At 40.2% G+C, this 13,032-nt stretch overlaps 1 long non-coding RNA gene across 1 annotated transcript; it reads left to right on the forward strand.

The window, feature by feature from the left end:
* Positions 1 to 4,034: 4,034 nt before the first annotated feature.
* On the forward strand, positions 4,035 to 11,715 carry LOC106862959 (uncharacterized). The gene is made up of 3 exons (XR_015802837.1): positions 4,035 to 4,259; positions 9,780 to 9,855; positions 10,298 to 11,715. It is a non-coding gene; the product is annotated as an uncharacterized LOC106862959 (long non-coding RNA).
* Positions 11,716 to 13,032: the final 1,317 nt, after the last annotated feature.

Consider the following 13,032-nt stretch of genomic DNA (forward strand, 5'->3'; position numbering starts at 1 on the left):
AATCCAGCCTACAGAAATCTAATCTTAGCCAGAAGTTTGGACCATTTGTCAGCACACAACTCTTCCTTCTCCTCTCAGAAATTTTCCAGATTGCATGTATCACATTTCTTTAGGGACTCCTCTCATTTTTTTGAGTAGCCATTTTTTTGTTGCTGTTGTTTTTGGTTGTTTTTTTTTTCGGCCAGCTCTGTCAAGAGATTTCATAAGGTAACTTCATTAAACTTAAGGAAGTTACCACACTGACAGTTTGCAGTATGTTGTGAAAGGTGTAGTGACTTGGAAAGTCTGACTTGTTGTCAAAATGAAATGTGCTAGTGCTGTGTGTAAAAACCCACTGGCCTCGCAGGGAAAACAATGAAAATATTCAGCAAAGACACAAGCCTGCCTTTGTATTGTGTGTTTTCTGTTTCTTCTCTTCTATCTTTTTGCTGTAGAGGCCCTCTGATAGAAAATTAAAGTTTTAGTTATTATTTAGTTTTAGTTTTAATTCCCGTGGTAGAGCAGAGCACAGAACTTGTCTCAATAGCAGAACAGCCAAACATGGGAGAGTAACTGTTCAAAGTAGTTAAGCTTCTCTCATTTGCAAGCAATCTGAGGTGTCTAAAGGAGTTGTGTTGCATGGCAGCCTTCTTTGCAGAGTGCAAATGCTGATCCATGCACTGATTCACACCAGGGCCTTCATGTGCTCCTGGGGATTCCCAAGATGTCTGGAACTAAAGAAATCTGTGCCAGATTTCTTTCTCCAAGACCTAGGTCTGTGAAAATGTTCCCTATCAATATATCTGTTGTAAGGGGTTTCTTACATCAGATGCTTAACCTACAAGTGTTTGTACTGGTTCTAACATCTAAGCGTGTTGCACGGGAATGAAAATCATCTCTTATAAGCCAGAGAAACTACCAAGGAAAAGAGGTGCTGGAATCATCTTGCCTTCCCTGTGTCCATCACTGTGGTACAGGAGCAGCTGCTGGTGAAATGTTAGCCCTTTCATGCTCCTGAAGCCAAGATAAAAGCCTTTTTTCCCTAAGGGCTTGCCTTTTTCTGTGCATGAGTGCCTGAATCTGAACAATGCACATTGCATGAGACTTTGCATAAGACTGAGCTCTACCTGAGTGTGCCTACAAGGTATAAACTACACCAAGCTCCAGGGTTCCTAAAGAAGGCAGTGATACTCCCTCTTCCAGTTTCGTGGTCGATTTGTCCATGACATCCCTGGTGTTGATCTTTATGGGACGTGCTATAGGAGGGACCATATATGGTCCTTCAGAGGATAATACTTCACCTTGGCTTGTACCTTAAACCTTTAAGAACAAGCTGAGAGATCCTGCAGCCAAAGAAAGGAGGCAGCTCTGCAAAAGCAGCAGCTTAGTTCTCCTTTCTCTCAGTCACATTTTATCTTGGAAGAAGACTGATTAATGACTTCAAAGACCTCAGTGAAGTTAATGAGAAAGCATTCTCTTTTTTTTTAACAAAACCAAGGTTTCTCTAAGTGTACAAGGTACATTGTAATGTTATACTGCATTTTGAGGGGAGAAGAAAACCTCCTCAGTGCAGTAGCTGATCAGGTTGGACCTTGACAAAGAGCAGCTTGCTCATTTGACTTTTCTTCCTGAAAAGTTGCCATTATTTTCCCTATCCCACATTAGAAAGTTCCTCAATATTGTTTATGCCCAACCTCAGCTACTCTTGTGACAGCTCTCTGGAGGTGGGGACGGTGCTGGTTGTACCCTGGGTGAACTAGTGGTCCTTGCATTTTAGCCCAAATGTGCCCCTGAGGCATGAACCACTATAAAAAAACGAGTCCTTGCTGACTCCTGAAAGGAAGATTAACAGGTGGAAGTTCAGGATGACTGTGTCTGGAAACGCTTTCCCCGCCCTGCCATTACCAGACAAAGAGCAGCACAAAATCTTCAGTGATAAGGCAGTGTGCTCTGTGAAGCAGGAAGCATAAATTACACAAACATAACAGTGGACCTTTAAAAGCCAATATTGTGAAAGACATTTGCTGACTTCAAAACACATCCTCCTTTGAATTTTTCCTCATCTCTTCAATTTGTACTCATTGTTCTTAAGAAATCCAAAGAAGCAATACCAATGAAGTTGCATCAGATGACGTTAAAAAGAGTAGGAGGTCAAAGCCAAATAAGCCTGTTAGAAATTAATTTTTTTTGCTTTTTCGTTGAGAAGCCAGTTATCCTCTATTGATAAAGCAAGAGGGGATATTGATAAAGCATCTGAGAATACAGTGGTTTCCTTTCTGTTGCCACCCTGCTGCAGCTCTGACTTTAAATGCAGCAGGTGCACATATCAGCATGGTGTCCTCCCTTTACCCCGAAGGAAACCATAAAGGAAATGTAGGTGGATGTTACAGCTGTCTGTCAATTGCTGCTAATCCACTAGAGGCCATTGTGACACAGAGTAAAGGGTGCTTGGCAGAGCACTGCACTCCAGTGCTGCTCCGCCTGTCCTCTTTGCTCAGTGATGACTCCAGGAGTTTATTTAGTGGCTATTTAAGGAGCAGCTGAGGGAGAAGTGATTCCTCTGGATGTTGGGAAATTTCCTATGTACTAGGGAGGAAATTCTGCTGAGCAGGAGCATTGACTTGTGCGTGTAGTTCATGTTCCAGCAACATGGAGTGTATCTTACTGTGGCGTTTTGGACACAACGTGCAGTACTGGACAGTTATTTGAAATGTAGAAATGCTCCTGACAATTTCTTTTTTATTTACAGTGTTTTTAAAAAATACTCAGGATTGTTGAGGAAATACTGTGATGGCAGTTAGAAGTCAACTAGCTTGCACTCTCTCACTCATCTGTAAAAACTGGTGAAGAAAAAGGTGATTTTTTTGAAGAAACATGTTTCTGCTGGGATGGATGGTGAACTGCCACAAAATTTAAATTTGCTAGTGATGCAAAGAGAATCCTGGCAACTGGAGAAGGGGAGAAAAGGAGTAAAATCAGGACAAATATAGCTGTCAGGAAGATAAGACAATAATCATAAAGGGAAAAAAGGGCATATCCAAGGGGACAAGGCTTCTTGCCATATAAGCCTGTACATCAGAGGGCAGACAAGTGATGATCTCTAACAACTCCTAGGCCAGCTGTCAGAAGAAAGACCTGATGTATTTTGTCATTTCCATTTATTCCTGCAGCTACCTGAAGACACAGCAACAGCATTGAAATGTTTTAAGTCAGTCAGCCAACTCTGGTCTTCCATTGAAGAGGAACAGTACCAGATTGGCTAATTAACATTAGAAAGATGATTCTTCAGCTCTTTTCTGCTGTGTACTATATACTACAAAACACACACAAGACTTTTTAAAAAATAAATACATGTATGAAGACATTGTTATGGAAATCAGTATAGAAAGGTTTAACAGCTGCATAAAAAGAAATACCAGAAAGAGAGAGACAGTGCAGTGTCATTGTGGCAAACAGATAGTTTCTTATGGTTTCAATATCATAATCTTTCTTGTGCTGGGATTTAGGGAGCAGCATGCCTAATGAGCCTTTCTCTGATCTTCCTGAGAGTGGCACAACTCAGGAACAATTCCACTGTAGTCAAAAAACCTGACAATCATGTAAGTTGATGTATGTGGATGTAGGCTCAGGTTCCCAGTCTCAGGAGAAATATGGAGATTGCTCTTCTTGCCTCTTTTACTTGAAGCACCTGGAAACACATTCCTGTGTGGAAAGCACATCTCTGGAAAACAGGATAGCCACTTGGATGTCTGAAGGGACTGATCCCACTTTTTTTTAAGGCAATGGCTGCTCACGGTGTGAGGGTGTTGGGAAACCTGGTCAGAGAGTGGCTGTCAACATCAAGTCAAAAATTAAGGAAAGCACAGAAAACTGATTTATTACTCCAAAATTAAATTTTATATTTATAAAAGTTTACACACGTGTGTTTTCAGACAAGAATATTCCAAGGCACATGAGAGAGAAAGAGAGAGCAAAAAAAGAAAGCTTGCTAGATAGGCAGGATTTTTTGAAAACAGAAATACATTAATTTAACAAATAAAGCATTGAGTGTGCACCGTAAGCCCTGTGTTTTTAAAGCTTTAGAAAGCTAATATAATATGAATCCAGCCATATAAGCCTATGTTCAAAAAATGTGAAATAATAATAACAATGTAACCTCATCCTCTGTATTTCCTCATTTCCTTAGGGCCACAGTTTCAAAAGGACTTAAAAAACATAGCAACAACACATTCCAACACTTCCCTCTGATTATGGGAAAGCACCCTGCCCTCCAAACCTAGGTAAGTGTTGACATGCTGGATACCTCCAGCCTTTTCCTCCACAGGCTGTCAGTGGAATGGGTCACATGTGTGTGTCACAGGGGTCAGGTCTTTATTTCAGCTTTTGAGCCTGCTCCAGCAAGCATTGAGAATTGGGCTTGGGCTTTGTTATCTGAACAGGTTTCACGGGTTTCCACTGAAACACCGTGTGGCACTTAGCACTGCTACCAATAACGTTTGGGGAATTGAGCTCCTCTGCAAATTTGGATATTAAACTGCCTACACAAGAGTGCATTTCCTTTTAGACTCAAAGGCACTCCCCCAGGTTGGTCTTTGAAATGACCTGTGAGACCTTCATGCTGTGATAACAGCATCCCACCTTCCCAGGCAGATTCCTGTATCTGCATGGCAGCCCTGGGCTCTTTCTGGGCTTATGGACGACCCCAGGGATCCATCAGCATGGAGCTTGCTGGAAGATGGATGGCTCAGAGAAAAGTGAGGGAAGAGTCAGGCTTTGGTGGAAGTGTTTAGCAGCTTCTCCTGGGAAAGCTAGAAAAAGCCTGAATAACTGACAGGAGCAGGAGCAGGCATGGTCAGGCCTCTAATGCAAACTCTGGCTAAACTTGAAGGGTCCTGTGGACCTCAGTAAATCATAGCAAAAATGATGTCTTTCAGTAATGAGCATGTCTGCTTGTGCTGATTATTTTATTCATGATTCTTGGATATATTTATGGGTTGTTTGGGGTTCTGTTTGTGGCCTTGAGTAAACTGAGGCATTAGGAAGCATTTGGCAGCTGATTTTGTGCAGGTCTGGATCTATAACAATCCTGATCACTAGATAGCTGCTTTACAGTGCATCCAGAGCAAAAAAAAAAAAAAAAAAGTCTTTATTTAAGCAATATAAACAAAACCATGCCTATTGCTTTGGCAGTTTGCTTTATTTGAAGATATTTATATCTGCTTTTCTCCTGTCTTTGAATCTTCTAGGGCAAAATCAGCTCCTTTCTAATGCCACCTTGTTCTTGAGGACTTCTGGAAATTAATTTAATTGGATCTATTCCTTAACTTTCAAAATTGGGCAACACAAAATTATTTTGAACTGTTGTTTCATGAACTAATTTCCCTAATCCTCTGAGCGATTTGGCTGTGCTCATGATTTTGTAATAAATACTTAAAATACTACTCTCAAACAGTCTCTCTCCAGCTAGGACAAAGCCACACCATCACCACCACCACATTCTGGTGACTTCAGCAGCACATGTTATGACAGAAATGCTTCAGTCTTGAGAGTATCCACTTCCCTATTTTTTTAATTGTCTCTTTGTGCCAAGAATGTTTGCCTTTCTTCTTCTTCTTTTATACACATGAAACAAAGTTCTCCATTACATTGTGCTTCAAATCTGCATTTTCCAGTGCCTGGAAAAGACTTCTTCTCAGCCCACGCTGTAGCCTTCTGGAGTAAAGCTTTTTGTACTCAGTGAGGAGTGCATCGTGCTTTGCCCATAACTGGAATGTGCACAACTTGGTTTCTCAGAATGACTCAAAGAGTGGAAGCAAATAAAAAACCACAGAGATATTTGTATCTTCAATGTGCTTCAAGTAACTGCATTATTACCACAGCACCTCTGAGGCTTCCCATTTTTGCAGATTGCACATTGTCACCACTTCCTAAATAGATGTGTTTATTTATTGAAACTCAAGAGTTTTATATAACAGCTCATGTAAAAAACACTTCTCCTTATCCATGTCATTTAGGCCAACATCTCCAAATTTTGGTGCCCATAGCAGCCCACCATAATCCTTATTAGACATGCATCATTTTTAAAGGGAACCAGCTGAAGCATTTGTGAAAATCATACTTTTGATTTCTTTGGTTGCCTGGCTTTGAAATTAGGACCAAACTCATGAGCACATTTAAAATGTCAGGTGATATGAGACTCTCAGGCTGTGGCAGGGACTGTAATCAGAAATTTCACATAATTATAAATACAGCATAAGCTTGAGTGAAGAGCTGAATTTGAGGTTTTGTTGCCTACAACTGACAGACATGGAATTGAGGTGAGATTGCTGAAGGAATGCAAATTATGTGGTCATGTCTCACTGGAGGGGGAAGTTAAGGGCATGATTCCCATCAACCTCTCCCAGGATCCCAGCATTGGCACTAGGATTTGGAAATGCTATTGTGGACATTGTTGTGTGCTCAGTCATTTAATCCCAGAGTCAGTGAAGGGAAATGCTTCAGGAGAAGCTGGGAGCTAGTTGGAATTTTGACATGAGAAACACCAGAGATCTCTTCCCTTACAAAAGGAGATGTGTTAAAATTATTTTTTGTCTGTGACAGAGCACACACTTGCTGCCATCATCTTGAATGCCATGTAACTGGTGTTGGAGGGGTAGGGCAGACATGCAGCAGGCTGGGTCTGGAGGACAGCAGCTGAAAATCTGCCTGAGGTGGCTGACAGCTGCTGCACCAGAGAACCACAGCACTCCTGCTATGAGCAATGAACACCAGTGAGTTGGGGAAGTGGTACATTTTAGGTTCTAATTTTGCAGGTTGAAGGCCCTGCCAAGGCTACAGTGCCAGCCAAAACCACAGAATTTCAAAATGTGTCTTAAAAGCAAACCAAAAGATCAATATGCCTTTCTCATTTTCCTGGAGCATGACAGAAAACCCAGTTAATCAACAGGTGTCTTTCTGTCCATTTTAGGGAGCACTGTATAAGATCCTGATGGGCAAAAATAAACAGAGGGAAAATGAGGAATCTACTCTCATGCAGAAGGCACCTCTCTGATAGAGATCTGTGCCCTGTAAATAGATAAAGCACTGCAGACTTGCACTTCAGACCCAAGCAGAAATGCATATTAAGGACCATGTACCTGATTTCATTGCTGCATGGGAGATTGAGTAAATAAATACTGAACTGTAAACCTCTGTCTATTTACAAAAGAGCACAAGAGTAGATAAAAGCATAGTGAATGGTGAGAGATTGGTTGGTACCTATACTTAGATGGCCAAGATGCTAAGAGTGCTTCTATAACAAAACTGTGCTCAAGGAAAGATCGGCAGATTGAAGGGAAATTATAAGAGTGTAAATTATTTACACTATTTTATTCAGTTATCTGTAATAGGGGTTCCTAATGAAAATAGGAGGCCAAATTTGAGCTCCATATGAGTGCAGCTCCACGGACCTGGCTTAGAGGTTACAAATTATTTATCTGAAGATAAATTACAACGTGTAAATTATTTGTTGTTTGCATGGATTAATGTTAATTCACATATACACAGTTTCTTGCACTTTTCACACATTCAGCAATGGAAGTTTTGCAGACAAAACCAGAAGTAGTCTCTGAGTCAGGCTGCTTCTACCACTGTGTTACTGAAATTTCTAATCATCATCTCATGACAATAGTTTCAAGGGATTTATGAAAAAGTAGCAGAGAATACACTTTTCTGTAATTTACTATTTCCTGTAATTCATCATACCATTTTTTCCCCAAATTGCTTTGACTTTTTTTCAGGGGTATCATATATCACAGTCCAACTACTTAGTGACCCTTTTCCAGCTGATATTCTTCTGCCTTTGTGCATTGTTTATTACTGTTTCGCTGCAAAGACAATTACAAAAGGTAAAGCAAGAGACAACATGGCTGGGTAGGAGAGTTGACTAGAAGGCTCCCACTGTGAGGCTTTGTTTAGTTTACCAAAAATCCCAAAGATTTAATTAAGAACTTTGGGTGTCATGGAATTGGTAAGTGAAATTCTGTAGTACGTGCTGCACAGAAAAATCAGACTAGATAGTATGCTCCTCCTTTCTTCTTTTATGACACTTCAAATCTACTTCAAATCTATTGAGAACACTGGCAAATGTTAAGCACAGCCCCACCAAGTTCATATATTTATAGGCAAAGCAAATATAAAGGTGGTAACATCTAGAAGTGAATGCAAAGTAACGAGTAATATGAAGGCTGGCTAAGGAGCCTGCATTAACTGCTTCACCTTCAAAGTTGGTGAGTGCCACAAGTTCTCACTTTTTTTAGTAGAAGATGAGAAATAAGAGCATATTTTCAGGGGGAGGGAGTGTTGCTACACATGAATAAAAATCAAGGCACAGTTTTATGAGGACAGAAATTGCCATCTACAGAGGACAATATGAACATATTGAAGGCAGTGTTCCAGAGTTTTTGGATTCCCACCCATGGGTTTTGATATGCATTGTTAGTACCATTACAGCTAGGCCACTTGAACATATAGATGAGGATATACAGATTAGGGTGGCAATGTTTATCACATCTTTTTCAAATCTACTCTTTCCCTACGTATTTACGTACACTTAGAATCATTCAGCATTCCCAGCAGTTATGTGAGGAATGACTGCACTCTCAGTAATCTTCCTATTGTGGCAGAAGATGATAAAATAATTAATGAGCTAGCTGGGAGCTGGAAATTTCACATTCAGTTTCCAGCACTGACACAATCTTCCTGTATGACCCGAGTAAGTCACGCAATCTTTCTGTCACCCAGTTCCTCATCTGTGCTTTGACTATGTGAAAAAATTTCTGTTTATTGCTCTGAAAAAGCATCTCTACTGTCACACCTGCAAAGTGCATCCCAATCCAGAGCACACCTATTAATGTCCCTTTGTGAGGGGAGACAGCAGAAGTCAGTCTGAGTAACCAGACCTCACCCACCCGAAATTTTTTAGCAACTTGAAGTACAACAAGGAACTGGTGTAGTTCTGAGCTACCACTCTCTGAGCTCATGGCCCCCCTTGTGGGTGGTAACAACTCGATGAAAGTGTTACTAAGTGTATTCCTAGTTTTGTGAAAAGAGATTTAGTCTAAACTGGAGCAGTTCTAGGAAATGGGAAGTGTTGTCAGGCCTGTAGTAATTACAGTGCTTGGCAGAGGTAAGTGCAATGCTCTGCACTCTGCTGGCTGGAACCAACGTGCTGGAGCTGTGCCACAAAAGATCTCCTCTTTGCCCATATTAAAATGTAGATAATAAACCCAACAGCTGGAGGAGCAATTCTAGCCTTCCTTGGGGTAACACCTTTCCACCAATCATTCTGAGAGACAGCTGGAATATAAATAAAAATACAAGAATACAAGCCTCAACTGAAGAGGCTGCTTGAAGGTACTAACATGACATCTGAGAAAGGGAGGACTCTCCTTTGTTGTCACACTTTTACATGTTGTCTCAACACCTCAGCAATAGTAGAGCAGCAGTAGACACATGGCCCACCCCTTCATGAAAAACATGAAATAGCAATTGACAGCACACCACTGCATTTCAAGGGCTGCTCAAACCTTTTTTCTGTATTAAAAGGCAAGAACTGATTTTTCTCTATTTTCACCTCTTCACAGATATCTGGAAACTGGCTTTCCTCCAGGCTTATGCAATCCATGTACAGTGAGCATTTTTTCTTTAGTTTTTGTCTAATTTGTGAGATTGCCTGAAGGGTGTTCCCAGTTTCATCACAATTCTTTTGTGTTTTGTTTGTTCTCCGAATTGACTGGAAATGTCCACAATTTTTCCTGCAGTGCTGGAAAAAGTCCTGGATGTCACGTGGAGGAAGTGGGGAGCTGATCCTGCAAGCAAAGTCACTGGGACTTGAGGGTATGCTTGAGATTTTTTTTCCTTCACTGATATGGCTTCCCAGAGTTATAGGATGACTGGCTCTGTGGCATTAATCTGGTTGCTCAGTATTTATCTTCACCCCATGACCTGAGCCTGCTGATGTACACAGCCATCTCAGAAGACCAGTGATATCTACTTAAATGTTTACATTAATTTAACATCTAAATCTATATTTATGTTCAACTTACGTTGAAATTTTTTCAAAAAAATTTTGATAATATAGTTGTCCTTATCTTTCTTTTTGTTGCCTTATCTCTTTGTTGCTATCATTAATAACTTCTCATTATTGATAACAAGAGTCATACGAGTGACTGAACTTCAAAAGGATTCATTTCACATGCACCCTAGGACCCCTCTGTTAGTATTGTCCCCCTTTTTCCAGAGATGCCTACAACAGTTCTGTTTTTCTTTTGCTTTTAAGTTTTCCCTATCCATAAGGGAGCCTCATCCACCTCTTGGTGCAATGGGCTGTGTTTGCAGCACATCTTTAAATCCAAGAACCTCCATTCTATGTCTCGCCAAAACCCTAGGAGAGTCTCCAGCACAGATGAACTCCTGGGAGCAATATTTTACTGACAGAAGGGCACGTCATACCTAGAGAGATGAATCTGACTTATGGCACTGGAAGACAATTGTCTGCACCCCTAAATGCCTGTGAAGGCCTTGAAGAGGCATGCTGCTAACTCATGAAGGGCAGTTGCAATTCTGTCAGCGTGTGAGAGCTCCAAAATAAAAATACCAGACATGTGCTTTTTCAATGTCCTCGGAACTTCAAGGGGTAAACGTGCTCATTTCCGCTCATTTTGCATCCATCTGATTGCTTTTAAACATAGCAAGGATCAAATCTTTCCACCACTGATACCTATGGCAAGCCTCCCTCTGACTTCCACGAGACGGGAATTTGGCTCTCAAGAATGAGTGTCTGGGGAGGATGCACTGAAATAAATGGTAATTGTCAAAGCACATTGGAATTTAGAGCACATTTGTTGCAAAGATAGAAGCTCGCTGGGGTATCTGATTGTCAGAGTCAATTTTATTTTCCTTACTGCACACATGCACATATTTGAACCTTGTCATGCTGCAAAGGGAAATACCTCATTAGATTTCACTAGGGTTTCTTCAGAGTTGTTTATAACTACAGTCAATAAAGATATTTTTTGTTTAATAAATGAAATACTGGAAAGGCCTGTTCTATCAGGAAATCGAAGGAAGTGCATTTATCCCTGGTAAAGATGAAGCTCTGTTTTATAGGGTGCAGAAAGCCTGCAATGTGTATTATTTTTCAAATAGTTGAAAGATTTATAGTCGTAAATGGTTTCTTTAAATGGTTTCTTTTTCAGACTCCTGATCATATTAACTGCAACAAAGCAAATGTTGCAAATAAAAACAAGAGTAAACCAAGAGCATTTCTGCATTCTGTATTTTCAATTATGATTTTAGCAGAAATGAATCACTTGTCCTTTTTTCATTTGGAAACAGTTTTACTTCCCTTTTCCCCACTGGACATATAATTTTGATTTATAAACACAGCAATCTGGAGCAAAGGGAAGTTTTAAGCACTGTACATATTCCTGCTGAGGCCTAGAATTATTTTGCTTAGAATTTTTATCTTCCTTCTTTATATTTTCTGGTCAATTTTAGCTTTCCACTTTAGAGATTAAAAACATGGTTGCAGATGACATTGTTTGCCCATTTCAAATTCACACAGGCCTAAGGTTACATCTTGCATGCAAGGCCCCATTTTATAAACATGGTGACGGGTTCTTCCAGTCAAAATGTGCTTTTAACTGGGATAAACCTGTCTCCCCAAGTTAAGACTTATAAATCTTCTCCACAGGGCTATTTACAATCCAGCTACTGCATGCTTACTTTATTGACTCTGAATGAATAAATCAGTTTTCCACATCACCCCATTCTCTTCGCTGATGTTTTGATTTGGTGTCTGTCCAAAAGTCTCTGATCATAGACACATGATTATAAAACCATATCTCGCACTGAAAACTATTTAAGGAACAAGCAATGGAATTAACTTCTTTTAGATATTGTTTTACACTGCACATTTGAACTTGGGGATATACATTTTTCACAGGGTTCATTTCTGCTGGGCAGAACACTCTGATAAGACTGCAGAAGCCAAGAAATTAAATGAGGGATTTTTTTCATCATTCACTGCTTGGCTTGAGCTTCCACAATACACAATCTTTGTCTTTAACTCAGCTGGGGCTCTTTGAGTGTATGCAGGTGTCTCTCCCCTTTAAAGATTTTTTAAACCTTTAAAAGAGTTTTATTGCTTTGTTTTGATAAAATTGGGAGTTTTTTTCTGCTGCACCACTCAGGTGGAATTTTGCTGAACTATGGGAGGAAAAAAGGATTGGCCATCAGAGATTTACAGTAAGGTTTTCTTTCCATCTAGGAAATCTAGAAAAGTATTTCTATTCAGAGCTTAGGCTTGAAATTTGAAAATCCTTTGTATGAAGGCTGTGGGAGATCCCTAGGAAAAGATTTCATATACAAAGATCAGAGACTGGCTTGTGTCTCAGCAATAGCATCTGTCATTTTCTCCTCATAACTCTAGGAAGAAAGGAATTGACATGAGCATATATAAATTTCCAGTAGAATGTAATACTTTTTTTTTAACTCTGGGTGGAATTAAAAACTAGAGGGAGCCTGCAGAGCACAAGCAGCATCTAGTGATGGAAATAACATGGAGACCAGCCTGGCAAGGCTTTTGATTTCACAGGAAAAGAGCCCCTGAGACTGGAGCATGGAGGAGTTCTAACCCTTTCCTGAATTGCCTCAGTGAGGAGAAGAGTTGCACTACAGTCTCACTATGTAACTTGGTGGTGGTTTATTCAAAAGAGAAGTGAGGACAAATTCACTCACTTAAGATCTCAGTTGTCCTCTTTTTCTCCCCACTGGCTTTATAAAACAATGACAAGGCACTTAGCAAGACAGTATAAATCAGATAAATCTGGGCCTCTCTTTTGCTTACAATGTGTTCCTACAACAGCTGTTAACAAACATCACCAAGGCACCAATAATACAGCTAAAGAAGCTAAAAAACAAAAACAAGCCAGAGAAAGTCCAGCAATTCTCCATTGCGGAGAAAAACAAGAAATTCAAATTTTGAGGCATATTATCTCTCTGGGACTATCT

The sequence above is a fragment of the Sturnus vulgaris genome, chromosome 3 (assembly GCF_052056855.1).
Source record: "Sturnus vulgaris isolate bStuVul1 chromosome 3, bStuVul1.hap1, whole genome shotgun sequence".
Classification (NCBI taxonomy): Eukaryota; Metazoa; Chordata; class Aves; order Passeriformes; family Sturnidae; genus Sturnus; species Sturnus vulgaris.